Raw genomic sequence first — 14,295 nt, forward strand, 5'->3', positions numbered from 1 at the left:
TCTTAACATGCGTCCGGTGAGTGTATACGCTTTTATAGTTCCTGATATGTTTACCCCCAATATCGCGATTAGTTTTCAGCTTATTTTATGTGCTTTGTTGCACCATTTCTCTGATGTCGCAGAACTGCAGGAGACATGCAGTATTTGTAAGTAATGGTTATCTCCACATTCCTTATGTCTTCGAGAAACGTCAGCACATTGTGGAGAGCATCCTTAAATTTCTAATGTGCTCAGCAAAAGTGAGCACCTTTTAGGAAAATTCCGGATGTCCCTAAGGAGATTTTATGTTCGTTGGAGTAGACCTAATAAATCGAGCCAAGCAAATCCGTCTTTGTCGTCTTGTCTTCGTCCTCGTCTATTTTTACTCTACTTTTTCTGAAAAATATTGTACCAACACACCCAAAGCGCCACATAATAGGACCCCGACACTTTCCTGTCCAAGCCTCAGAACACATCCTCTAAACAAACAGCAAATAGCACTGGAGTGATCGTGTCTCCCTGCCTGACACACTTTCTTATTGTAATTTTATCTGTCTTTATGGGGTGCTTTGGAAGTCATGCCGTCGCTATAGATGCATTCCAGTATTTTGCATACTACTTTAGAACCTTTGTTCTGTACTACATGCATGACTGCTGAGATTTTGGCTCAGTCATTTGCTTTCTCTTCGCCTTGCTATGTGATTATGATCTGTTGTTAAGTAGCTTTTATGAAACGCTGTTTGGCCCTTTTGTTGATTGAATTAACGTATAATTTTGTTACATATAATGCTTTTATCCGGAGTTTGGTCACAGTGCAACATTCAAGCGCTCTTCCATGAACTAACGGGCCACAAATTGGACGCTGTATGATTTAGTAAGGTTAGTAGGAGAGATAAATCAACAGCCACTTGGCTGTGCACAATTCAGGATAAGAGCCTAACTTGTGTACTTTCAAGCGAGCCTGCTGAAGCCACCTTAGCAACTTTCATCTGGTCAGAAAAAATGACCGTACTTAAAATAGGATTTGTTAAGTTGCAAAGCACATCACATATTATAACAGGCGCCGCTTTAATAGCAGCAGATTTTATGCCATCATTACGAGGGGCAGAACCGTTTTTAGGCAGTCAATCATGTTTTTTTCTGATGGCGTAGCGTTAAAAAGAAATGCTGAGCGTGATATGTCACTCTAAAGAAAATTCATTTTCTACAATTCGTCTCTTTTAAGTGAACAGACAAGAGCCCGCAATTTTACCTCTTTTGCTTCTTTCTTAACCGGGCAATCAAATCGTTTTAAGTCTATCATATTAGATTTCTTATTATATTTACAGTGGACGTTTTTCATTTTTACATTCACAGCTTTTCGTCGCTTTTTGCCGTTCACGTAGTAGACATCCAGTGTCAGTCTCTGGCACTCTGCGCTCAGATGCCCTTGCGCCAATAAGCATTACTAATCATCAGCATCATCGCTCTGCAAGTGATATCCTAAACAAAACTTACTCATTTAAATTCACCAACTCTTAGGTGCTGAAATTCATTTAGCAGCGCCTTACCACCTAGGTTTTTCTTCCGTATTCGTTTATAAGACAATACTATTATGATTAGTTCTTAACAGACCTTTCAGTACACGTCAAGTCTTCTGAGGGCCTCTGAGGTATTAAAAGAAGTGAAGTTCAACGCAAGTTATGTGCAAACACTCCAAACTGGATCCGGATCCAGGGTCCTCGTTTCTTGGCTCCTTGTATCTGAATCAGATAGCGAAGGGTTATTGTCCGTGACTGATACCTGGCATAAGTTTCGGTTAGCGCCATCGGAGCGAAGTGTCCGTCTATTTAGGTTATGAGTTAGGTTGTGCTCCTGGGAGCAAATTTGCGACAAAGCGGTGCGTGCACCCCAAGCAACGAATTTCAAGCAATGAAGCAAGTCAAGCAACGAATTTTGTCCATTTGGCGGTTAGAACACCTCACCCACTGAACCACGACCAGGATCGACGAGAACGTGTCCCCTGTACTGGGCAGCATGTACTGTGCAACAATAATTTTATCAGGACCTGACGACGAGAGGGAACTGGGTAGGAGAGTGTTTGAATAGGGGAATCTTCTAAGTGTTTTAGTCGCGGAGGGGGCTGCACTTGGGTAACTATAAGCCACTGACAGCCACCAAATCCTGCGTAGGGCTCATGCGGGATTATAAAAGTACTTAGGGTCGGTATATTTACGGCAGGGTATTCTTCTTAGAGGAGCAGCATTTAAAGAATTGTCATTTAAAAGAGTAACAAAAAAGCAGCCACGACTTTCAGTGACGATTCTTCAGCAAGCATCTCGGAGTAACAATGTGGAACGCTATTGCCATAATGCACGCTGTGGGGCAGCAGCATCTGAGCAAACATATAACGGTCCAGTTGTAGAGGTACAGAAATGAAGAGTCTGGCGCCAGAGAAGTTCGCTTTGCAGTGTGTCAACTGGTGACAGAAGAACCTGTAAGCATTTCCCAGCATTGTATTTCCACTTTATGCCACTGGTACAGGACATTGTGGTCACGAGAGCTGATACTGTTTCCTGTCATATTCTCCGTTAATGTACTGTAATGATTAGAACCAGTCAGCGGCTCATAGGGCATTCCAACTAGACATGTTTACGTCAATCTCGTCCGAAGTGTTGTCATACATCGGAGTTTATTTAGGAAAGATTTGTCCAACTTTAATGTTTAGATTAAAAAGAATGCAAACCCACCTATTCTAATTTGCCCTATGCAAAAGTTTTAATGCCTCCGCGAGGAAGAAAAAAGATGAAAGATCCTCTGAAAGACCTAGCACCAATAACAACTAAATATATGACCTAGTGTGTCACATTGTTTTTGTACAATTAATAAGGCGATCTACCAACCTCAGCCTTCTTTGCACTCTGCCATTTCGCTCTTGAATACACGTGTACTCAGCTCGATTGAGCCGTCTATATGCAAAGGTGCTGGACTAGTGCGACTTTGTTGCCTGAAGAAAAACCTCCCGCTAGCTGGGACCGCATGAATACAGCGTCCTCAAAGCACTCTCCTGCACGATACACGGTCAGCTTCTGCGGCGAGTAGGATATTGCAATGAAGTCTTTATTGCCGTTTGTAGGTCGATCAAGGAACGACGATATATTTCTATTGAGGAGCAGCATGCTGGAATATCTTAACAGATTAGACTGCCTAAATCTGGCGGTTTTATGCGGCATAAGTATGAAGGTGGCTGGCTTAGCAGCGGGCCGGAAGTGACGAATACCATAGGTGTGATCGTCGTCTTTCCTCCCATAAACGTTGTGACCAATGAATCAAAGATCTTCATGTATATTGTACGGCTGCTACTTGAAGAATAGCTGTCGTAGAGCGCTCAATGTGGGCAAAGTGAATATTAACCGATCGTCTTTATATTTACAGTTATGCGCACGTGTATAGACAGACAAAAAGCCGTTATTAAGGCGCTTACCAGGCTCTATTCCCTGTGGAGGTGACGATATATTATCTCTCTTGCTATAGATAGTGAACAATTTTGTATTGTACTATGTTTTGCTGCCGGTATAAATTTTTATGTGTATCCTATCTGCATGCTTGTGCCCGTGGTGGTGGTGGAGAAACTTTATTTCCAGCGGATACAGACGAGCGACCCAAATGGCCGCCCCCCCGCTTAAACGGCGGCCGCTATCCCTTCGGCAGCGGCGGCGTTTTCAGCCAGCTGGATGGGTTTTATCTGTATCCTCGCGTCGGGGCTCAGAAATAAATCCGCCCAGTGATCAGAGTCGCATATGAAGTGGCTCGCAGGTAAGTATTGAGGCACTTCCAGATCATATGATTAAAATCGACTTTGCATCGCAATTTTTGTATTTGTCTGAATATATTCCTTCCGAATATGGGCAACATAATTGGGGATTTGGATAGATATTAGTTTGAAGTTTACGCCATGCTTTGGCCTGGCGTTTGGAGAGCTCTTTGTCTGCAAGGGAGAATCTGAGTCTGGCAAACCTGTAATGCTGCAGGATTTCTTTAAAAACAAAAACAACCTGTCCTTGCCGGAGTTTATAGTGGGTGCACGGGCTGCATGACCCAGCTCGGCGGAACAGTTCTCGAGCTAGGTTATGAGCCGCCTCATTACCAACAAGGGAAGCATGAACAGGCGTCCAGATTAAGCGAATGCGCCGTGAGGGCTGACAATTTTGCACAATACGCGCTGCTTGTCGGGAGATTCTTCACAACGTGTAATTACGTACCGCCAGTTATGAGTCGCTGACTATGGTTTATGCTGAGGATCCCGCAATGGCCACAGCAATGGCTGCTTCTTCTCCAACATGTCTGTTTTGAGTACGTATGGTTCCCCCAGTTATGACTTTACCATGTTCGGTGGTAACCCCAGCTACCATCTTTCCAGCCGAGGAATCTGCTGCATCGACATACACTACTAATGTATCATTAAGAAAACATTAAGCCAAAGATTTGTCTCTCCCTGCATGACGTTCAGCGTGGAAATCTGGGTTCACGTTCCAAGGCGTCGGTGGTTAGTTGTCAGTCCGCCTTGTCGTTCGTAATTTATGCCTAGTGTGGACAGAATGTGTCTGCCTCTTGATGTGCAGTCCGCCTTGTCGTTCGTAATTTATGCCTAGTGTGGACAGAATGTGTCTGCCTCTTGATGTGCCTGATAGCCGTTCGTATTGCGAGACGGTGACTGCTTCAGTAATCTCACTTAGTATGTTATGAACACCGAGACCTAAGACTTTCTTTGTCGCTGTGTGAATGGAAAGCTACAACGAAGCTTTCAGTCAAATTTGATGCCCCAAAGCCGGACTCTCACCTTTTGCGTCTGTGGAATCGTAGGCTTCGTGCTCTCAAGGCGTATCGCCGATCAGGCCGGACATCCCATCGGAGGCGTGCTCTCGCTCGCATTAGCCAAGAAGCTGAGAAGTATACTTTGAACCTCGCTCTCTAAGACTGGCAGCTGCTGTGCCACTCACTCAATGAAACAGTTAACTTGTCGAAGGCCTGGCACATATTTCGAGCTATCCTTGGACGCAAGAAGCCGATTTCCCCTGCCCAAAGTATGGCCCTGAAATTGAACGTCTCCCCGGCAGAGTTAGCTATACAAGCAGGGAAGGTATTTTTTCCCCAACCTGAAAATGCGGATGCCTTGCCTGCGGACCCCTTATCAGGTACATTAAACGAATACGACGTTCCCTTCACATTAGACGAACTGGAGGCAGCACTTTATGACTCCAATCACAATAGCGCCCCAGGACCGGATGGTATAAGCTACTCAACACTCTGAACCTTCCCAAGTCACACAAACTTGCCCTGCTGAAAGAGATGAACAAATACTGGGCCGACGGTGATCTTCCTCTTGCTTGGAAGAAGTCAGTGGTAATACCAATTCCAAAACCTGGCAAGCCAAGTCGAACATTACAAGACCTCAGGCCGGTATCGCTGACGTCCAACCTTTGTAAGGTCATGGAACGTATGGCTCTAAGAAGACGAATGGTACTTAGACAAGTACAACGTCCTGTCTCCTATGCAAGTAGGTTTTCGTCGAGGGCTCTGCGCCCAAGATATTCTCAGAAGGCTTCATAACGACGTTCTCGCATACCCTAGCAGCGCACAGCTCCGAGTGGTTGTTGGGGTCGACGTCAAAAAGGCGTTTGATTCCGTGCCCCACTCGACCATACTTCGCCGGCTCCAGGAAGTGGGGATAGGCGGCAACCTCTACCGCTTCGTGAAAGCCTTTCTTGCAGAAAGAACCTTTTCAGTAATGGTTGGAGATACTCAGGGTGGTTGGCAACGCAACCAAACAGGTGTCCCCCAAGGCGCTGTCTTATCACCGGCTCTCTTCAATATAGCTATGTCAGGTCTCCCGCCAATGCTGTCGTTGATACCCGGTCTCAATTTCGCCGTGTATGCGGACGATATAACCCTGTGGACCAATTCAGGGTCCCCTGCAGAGCAAGAACAAGCCCTATAGACAGGCCTCAATGCTGTCCATGAATACATCGAGAAGTGGGGAATGAAAACCTCTCCGGAAAAAACCGAGTATGTGGTTGTCATAAACGGCCCGCGGGTACGAGCCGAGGCAGAACGCAAACTTATCTCTCTTCATTTAGGGCACTCGGTTATTTGCCGGAAACCAACAATCCGTATACTAGGCATGCTTATTGACGAGGATGCAGGAGCCAAAAGCTGGCTTCATAACACGATGCTTAGCTGTCATCAGGCTTTACACCTAATGCGCCGCGTCTCTGCGCGTGGATGGGAAATCAAGGAGGTGGGGCTCCGTCAGATGGCATTAGCACTCATAACATCGAAAATCCTGTACGCATATCCGTACATGCGACTTAACGCGACCCAACGCCTTCAGCTTGAGCGAATCAATCGCAAGGCGATGCGCCTAGTTACTGGTCTGCCACAGTACTGCCCAGTAGTGAACCTACACGCATGCAGCAATATTAATGCCCTTCAGGATCTGGCAGAGCAGCAATTGCAAGCCCAGCGAGTCCGTCTCTCCACAACGGCGGCTGGACGACAGATCCTGCCACAATTTGACAATTTAGAGCCACTTTCGTCCGCCGCCCCACCATGGGAGTTGATTGACTTAGTAGATGGTATACCATTACCAAAGAATATGAGTTCGGCTAATCCTCAAAGGCGCAAAGCTGCCGCCAAACGTCATAGGAAGATGTCACACAAGGTAGCCCAGGAAGGAGCTATCCAACTATACACAGACGCCGCTCAGTTTCAACACTGCGCAGCTATAGCTTGTCACGACTCTGTGTCAGATACCTTGGTAGTTCAACGGCTTTCCGAGGAACACACTGTTACCAATCTCGAACTCATTGCCATACGACTTGCCATTACTCGAATAGTAGCAAGACAGGATCGGGCTCCGTGCACCTGCCATGTTTACACAGATTCACAAGCAGCGTACACTGCATGCCGCGCAGGGGGAGCAGACTATGCCATTCTGAACACTATTCGAACACAAGCCCGTCGCCTGAGAGAGGAGGGCTACACCTTAATTATCAAATGGATTACTGCACACGAAGGAATCACTGGAAACGAAAAGGCACACCAGGCAGCGCGCGCAGCAGCTCTTTCCGCACCTTTGCCTGGATCCACATTCGTTTCCGCTTCGTGGCCCCCTGAGGACGTTACGCATCCGTCGTCGCCTCATATGTATAGGGCGGAGACATGGCATCGAGCACAACGCTATCGTCGAAGCATACTCCAGCACTTGCCAACCCTGAGCAACTATATCGCCGCCCAGACAGCTCATTCCGGAGAGTGGAGGCAGTACTCCTTCGCCGAGCCCAGACTGGTCAGCTTCTGTCACCCGCGAAGCTGCACCTCATAAACCCGCAGGTATACCCTTCTCCTCAGTGCCCGACATGCCCGGCCAGAGGCACGGCCGAACATCTCCTGTGGAGCTGCCCTGCTTTTGACGCAGTACTGGAGAGAGCACTCAAGTCCCTGGGCGGGATTCGACCTGCAACCCTGCAGGCATGGGTCGATCCCCCATCGCACATCGGGCCATCAGACGCAACCCGGCTCTGGCGAACTTTTCTTTCTTACTTCAAGGAAGAAGAAGGACCAGGCCATTACTTCGCGGAGCCGACCTCGGGACGACCCTACCTCGAGGAAGAAGTGGACACCGGTCCCTCATATCAATCCCAACCTTCACCCCCACCCCCACCCATACCCTCACCCCCACCCTTAACCGCTCCCCCACCCCTACATCCATGAAGCAACTTAGTTCTGCCGCAAGGTAAACGCCTACCGTAAGCAGAAATAAAGACGTAATAAAAAAAATCCAAACTGCTGTTTGACGCATTTTCTTATTACGGCCTTCACTTTCTCTTTTTCAGCTGACTTTAGGTGTACGTAAGGGCATATATCTATGCGGCTGATCACAAAGGCCTGTACTAAGCGGAGGGTATTCCCTTCCCTCAAGTCGGACTGGCGGTTACTAATGCGGTGGATGAGTCGCATAATTTTCTGCGAGGTTCCTTGAAGCATTTGAATTGCGTCACTATTGAAGCCGTGTTCTTGTAAGGTTAGGCCCAGGAGTTTAATTTTGGGTACTCGATGAATGGGAACTCCGCGAATATTGAGTTCAATGGCCGGTGGTGGTTGCGCAAGAAATCTGGTTTTGCGGAATATAATAAATTCAGACTTAGCCGGAGAGCATCGCAGCCCCTTGAGATTTACATATTTCGCTACGATATCAATGGCACGCGGACAGTATTCGATAGGATCATTGGACATCTGAGGCTGTTGCGGGCAACATCGTCTTTCGCTGAAAGAACAAACCTGTCAATTTCCGGTTACTCTTAATTATCTCTTTTGTTTTTCTTTTTTTTTTTTTTAGTGGAGGGGAAAGTCAACATTCCGCAAACTGTTGATTAGCTGTGTCTGACTCTCTCTGGGCATTGTGACTTTTTAGTATATATTGGCCCATATCATCCTAATGCTTGTGTGGCTACCCACAGATTCAGTTCTCCGTAAGTCTTTCTTTCTTGCCTTCGCCATATCTCCTCTGTTTTTAAATTCCAGAATTGTTTTGTCGACGTCATGAACAGAAAATTACTTCAGTATATTAGGATTCAGCGTTATCATTTTTTTTTTCATTTATGTCTTTTGGGTTCTTATTTTTGATGGCAATTTTTGGCAACGTTGCATTCGAATGCCCTTAAGTACTTCTAATCTATCAACCTCCCCGAACTTGGGAAGTAAATGAAACTGCACTGAGGTATATAGCGCTCTTGTGCGGCAAAATTACTGAACTGATATCAGAAATCGTAACATTTTGCTTGTTTCTTTTTTTTGCCCGTGACAATCCATAAAGTTACAGTAAAACAAAGTTAAATGGAGTTAATCAAGAACTCGTTTACCGAACTGCCAGTTCGCTGAAGACATGCTTCCGCATGCTACTCTGCATTAATTTCTGGCAACCGAAGTGCTCTTTTGAAGTGATCTCTATAAAGCCAGATAGAAGCGGAATTTTTAGGAAAGCCGATTTCTTATGAAAAGGAAAAAGACGTGTTCATTACAGCATGAAGAGGTTGGCCTTTAAACAAAGTTCCAAACAAAAGGCCTAAACATTTACTGTTACTTAACAAAACGCCAATGTATTGCACAACAGTAAAATGAACGAATGTGGCAGAGCAAACTGATCAACAAAAAGTGCAAAATAATTTGTGAGCCCATTTTTTCTTACCTGCTCATATACCCTTGTATGCATTTAACTGATAAATCGCATTTTTGTAGCTTAGCAAAGCACCTATGACAACCAATGCGCTGAAAACGAGATATTGCGATTAGGACCTTGGCCTTCTGCAAGTGCAACCCCTCTACTTTTCTGCTCCTTGCTGCGCACAGCTACACGATCGCAAGTGCACTTGATGTATGTAAGAGATGACGTCAATGTGCAGGAAGCCGCAACGTCAGCGGTCGTAGCCCAAGTAAAACCACGTCCGAGGACCGTGGCCATCTTAGTGCACTGTTGACCTACTTTTCGCAAACGTGAGGCACCAAAAATTCGGAGGCGCGTGCAGCGTGCATGTGCCTGACAACTTGCGTCGTGTCGCTGACGTCTTTTCTCAAGAATTCACGCCTAGCTTTCTTTTTATTGTTTTGCAGCACAAGCGGCCTCATCAAACATCCGGTGCAACAAAGTGACCGGTTATATAAACAATCATAAAAAGACAAATACACACAACTTTTATATGTTTGGCACTCTCGTAAGCACAAGCCTTATGATTAAACATAGGAGCGTTCATAAACACCACGACTGAAACAGAGCTACCTCTAGCGCCTTGAAAGTTGAAGCACAACTACCTCAGCCATTGTTAAGGGTTCAAAGCCGCCAGCTAATTGTCCAAGGCTGCCTGAATCGGAATGATATAAACCAATCGTTTTCTTGGGCCTTAACGAAGCAGGTTCTTTTAATTTGTCGTACTGTTGTTCAGACAAGCAATCTCGAATGCCGGTCACACCACCTCAGCTAGTGCTGCAGAAGGCTAGCTGCGCCCAGTAACCAAAAAAAAAAAAAAACCTAGAATACGGATATCGAAGAATTAATAAAACATTTGTGTTCTCTCCTCTCTCATGCGTCCCTGACTCCTTACAGATGAATGCTGCATTGCCCGAGCGATACGCTGTTGTCAGAAAGCAACGCACTGACCGATCTGACAAATATAAAGAGATTCAGAGGGCGGTTCTGGGCACCTCAAAAGTAAGCGCCTGTCAATGCAGGAAGCACCTTGACACTAGCACCAAGAAAGGGCCTCTATTGCCGAAGCGGCAGCCTTCGATTTCTGCCGCGGCGAGCGTGGCGTGCGACGAACGTCGGCGGGGAAGACAAAAGGGCACCGCCGGAAGAAGGCTCGCCTTGACACCACTGGCGGCAGCGCTTGCCCATCTCGTTCAGGCATACAGCGGGAGCATGGTGTACGCTACGGCAATTGTCTAGACCAACTAGGTTACCCGTCGACTGTGCCGTGACACGGGAATCCAATGTCGCCGCCTGGTGGAGGAGGGTGGAGGTGAGAGGGTGGTCGAATTAATGAGCGGCTGGGAGCCTTCGGGCCTTGGCCCTTTAGCAAACTATACTCATTCAAAGATGAGCAAGAAAAAAGGGCAGACAGGCAGGCGTGCCTGTGGAGACAATGACGCTCTTGCAAGGGTTACTGGTTGGTGAGGCAACAATAATGGTATGGGACACAATTGCTCTCGGTGCTGTCATTGGTTCTGGTTCGGACTGGGAAGAACTTTAGACTTGTGAAGTTGAATCTGTGCAATTGAAATCAAAGTCACATATTTTTTTTTTCAAGAGAGCACCAAGTAAATCTACTCCAGATGAAAAGAAAAGTTATAGCAACTTTTCTAAACGTCAGCTTAATATTACATATTTCGGCATCCCTGGTCTTCCCCTATCATTATAAAAAGATAATACAAAAGCTGCGAAAGCTATTTAGCAGCATTTGCGGAAAACCGCAGAATGCTCTGAAAATTTGGATAGTTTCTTTGTATTTGTTGCAAAATATGTTTAAATTTACTTGCCCATCAAAAGCAGAATCGAGATTGCGCAGTAAGACATCGGGCTGAAGAACAAATGTCAGAGCGCCAATGTGGGACAACCAAACAACCCCTCAAATTCTCTAGCGATTAAGAGAGGTGCACGCAAGTACGCGCGTATAGCCATTGCCGTGATTAATCATGCAACAGAAAGTGTTTCTGGGCCGCGTAGTGGAGCGCTTATGACAGAGCCTGAGCTCTAACTCTGACTAAGGTAATGGCAACCATTTTCGCCACCTTTCGAGGCCTTCTCATTTTTAAGGGGGCCTTAAGGGCTCCACGGTTCGGCATGGAGCAAACACAGTTACCTTGTTAATTTTTGCAAATACGGCACGTATACTGTATGGGGACATAATTAAGTGAAGCACATGATTCGGTTTTATATGCAATCATGTCTTCTACCCTCTATCACAAAAAAGAAAAACATTGCGTCAATGAGAAGCCACGCAAGCGTCAGCTATTAACATACACATAACTGGCCGTATCAATAAGCCAACGCTTTCAAAATGCTGAGCGGACATAATAGGCTCCGCTTACCTTTGTCTCCATCTGTGCCGTAATGATAATAAAAAGTTCTTATTAAATGTTACTAAAATGGACATGGGCAGGACATGTAGTGCGAAGAGAGGATAACCGATGGTCGCTGAGGGTAACAAACTGGATTCCAAGGGAAGGAAAGCGTAGCAGGGGGCGGCAGAAAGTTAGGTGGGCGGATGAGATTAAGAAGTTCGCAGGGGTCAAGTGGATGCAGCTAGCACAGAACCGGGTTAAGTGGAGAAATATGGGAGAGGCCTTCGCCCTGCAGTGGGTATAGTCAGGCTGATGATGATGATGAAATGTTACTAAAATCACAATATTCACAACAAATGCGCAAAAAAGTGTAAAAATGGTGCAGTATCGATAGAAATTAAAAGCAAACTGAACAGAAATTACGAAACAGAAACGCGTCGGGACCGCTTTCTTTATAATATTGCTTCGTTCACTGTGTAATCATCAGTGGCAATAAGCTTGAACTTGAATGAGAAAAAGAACAAACGATAAAGTGTAAAGAGGTGATGTTGCAGCGCGCAGCTCGAAAAGAAGCTTTTCGAAGTCTCCAAGTTATGAACAGTAATCGCTGCAGCAGGGGCGTAGTGGAGAATTGAAAAAAAGGAAGGGAGGAAATGTTGATTTGGGAAAATTGATTTGGGATGTGCTCGCCACTGGCGATTCCTTGCTAAAAAAACTGTCCCCCCCCCCCCCCCCCCCCGTGTCCTTATGGCCACACTCAATTCGGCACTATGAGAACTCTACATTGCAAGCTGCTGAACTTCACACCTCGCAGGGGTTGAAAGACCAGACCTTAGCAAGCGTGCTATTAGGGCTCTCACTGTCAGCAGTGACGGAAGAAGTCTTAGGAAGAGAAAACACAGAAAAAAAAAAGGAGATCAAGAATTACAGCGTGTCGTCTTGTCTGCCTCTCTGATGTTCGTCTTGTTTTGTGGTAACTTGCTGCCGAAGAATATGCACCAACTAACCCAGCAACAAATTTTACTTGAGAGGTAGCCGAGCCAAATCACAATAATTATAGCAATTTAATAAACTGCGAAAACGACCGACATTTAGATAACGAACGACAAATGTAGATAAGCTCATGTGTCAAGTGAGGCTATGTCTTCGAATTGTCCTCAAAACATCAGCGGCCAAAGTAACACGAAGCACAATATACGAGGCAGAAATTGATCACTCACATGAACCTACTAAAATATGAATACAAAGCTGATAAACTGTATTGTACGGCGTTTACGCGGCTGAAACACATCTTCCGAATTAATTTTCAGTCGAAGAAAACTAGAGAACCGCCTAAAAATACGACAAATACTCTTTAGTTTTGAGGTTAAGACTTTTCTGTTGGTCTGTAGTAGTTTTCTGTATTATGCAGTACTGTAGTGATTATCTGTTCTAACAAAACACAATTTTGATTTACAGAAGCTTGTTGTCACAACAGCTTCATTATCAAAAACCTCGCCAAGCTTCTGTTGCGACCACAAAAAATTTATTGTGTTTTTTTTTTTTTTTTTTTCAACTACGATGCAACTGTGCAATGGCGAATTCTAAAGTTTAAAGATTACGGGCTTTACGATGTTTTCAAAGCTTATCTGAGGTTTATCAGCCTAATAGCCTTAATCGTTTCATAGTTGCTCTTTGTTGAGTTTCACATGCTTTTTAACAGCCACTGGTAAAGCATGGTCTGGTATGGAGCTCTCCTATTTATGTGTTCACTACTAGTATTAGCATTGCCGTGCATTCGTTAATATTCATGAGGTCAATATACCTATTATAGTTCCTCCCTTCTTTATCTTTATATGCAGTCAACTTATGGAAAAACAGCTGCTTCTGGTAGCATTGAGTTTGATTCTGTTACAAGGGCCGACTCCGTTGCGATCTGCTCCAACCTGTGTCTGTAGCCTTCACAAAAAGCATTTCGGAATCGGTACGCATGAGAAAACAAAAAAATACCTGTTTAATAAAGTGATTATTCGAAACAACATGTTTCTATGAATCTAGGTAAAGAACAAAGCCATCATCGTGCAGTGCACTGGGTCGCTGTCAATGTAGATCCAATCTTGCAGGAACGTGCAAGGCCATTCCGCCGTTAACCATCTAAAACAAGTAATTAACTGCGCATGAAGACCTGCGTATACCTGTATAACACGTTTACGTTGTCTTAGCTCTGTCTGGGACACAGAACGTGAAATCTCAAGCGGAATGTCCCCGCGGAATGCTTTCTTGTCTTGCTTTCTTCTGCAAGAAGCATCGTACAGAGGGACTATGCCCGCATATTCTCTTGCACCGGCATGTGTTACATCACGGTCAGGGTGGAAGTCATCCGAATGGTTGGTGATGCAACTCACTACCGCTCAAGTGAACGGGCAGGTCCTCACACACATTCGCGAGAACACTGCAGAAGGCGCTAAGGGACCCTCCACGGCTGGCTGACTACGGGTCCGGCAACGTCCAGCTAGCGGAGGAGGAGGGGGCGGGTTAGTATGGGCTTACGGGGGATTGCGTCGTTCATTAGGGTCAGCGCTCTTGTGGCCGCTAATTGGGCGCTGTCAGCTGTTGGAGGACGCCGCCGCAGCTGTGGCCCCGAGGACCACTTTCGCCGAGGGTGCGGGCAAAGCAGGCAGCCAGCGAGGCACGGATCGCCTATGACCACACCACGACACGGCGAGTCGCTACGCTGGACAG

Source organism: Amblyomma maculatum, chromosome 6 (assembly GCF_055883805.1).
Source record: "Amblyomma maculatum isolate TAMU_Amacu chromosome 6, ASM5588380v1, whole genome shotgun sequence".
Classification (NCBI taxonomy): Eukaryota; Metazoa; Arthropoda; class Arachnida; order Ixodida; family Ixodidae; genus Amblyomma; species Amblyomma maculatum.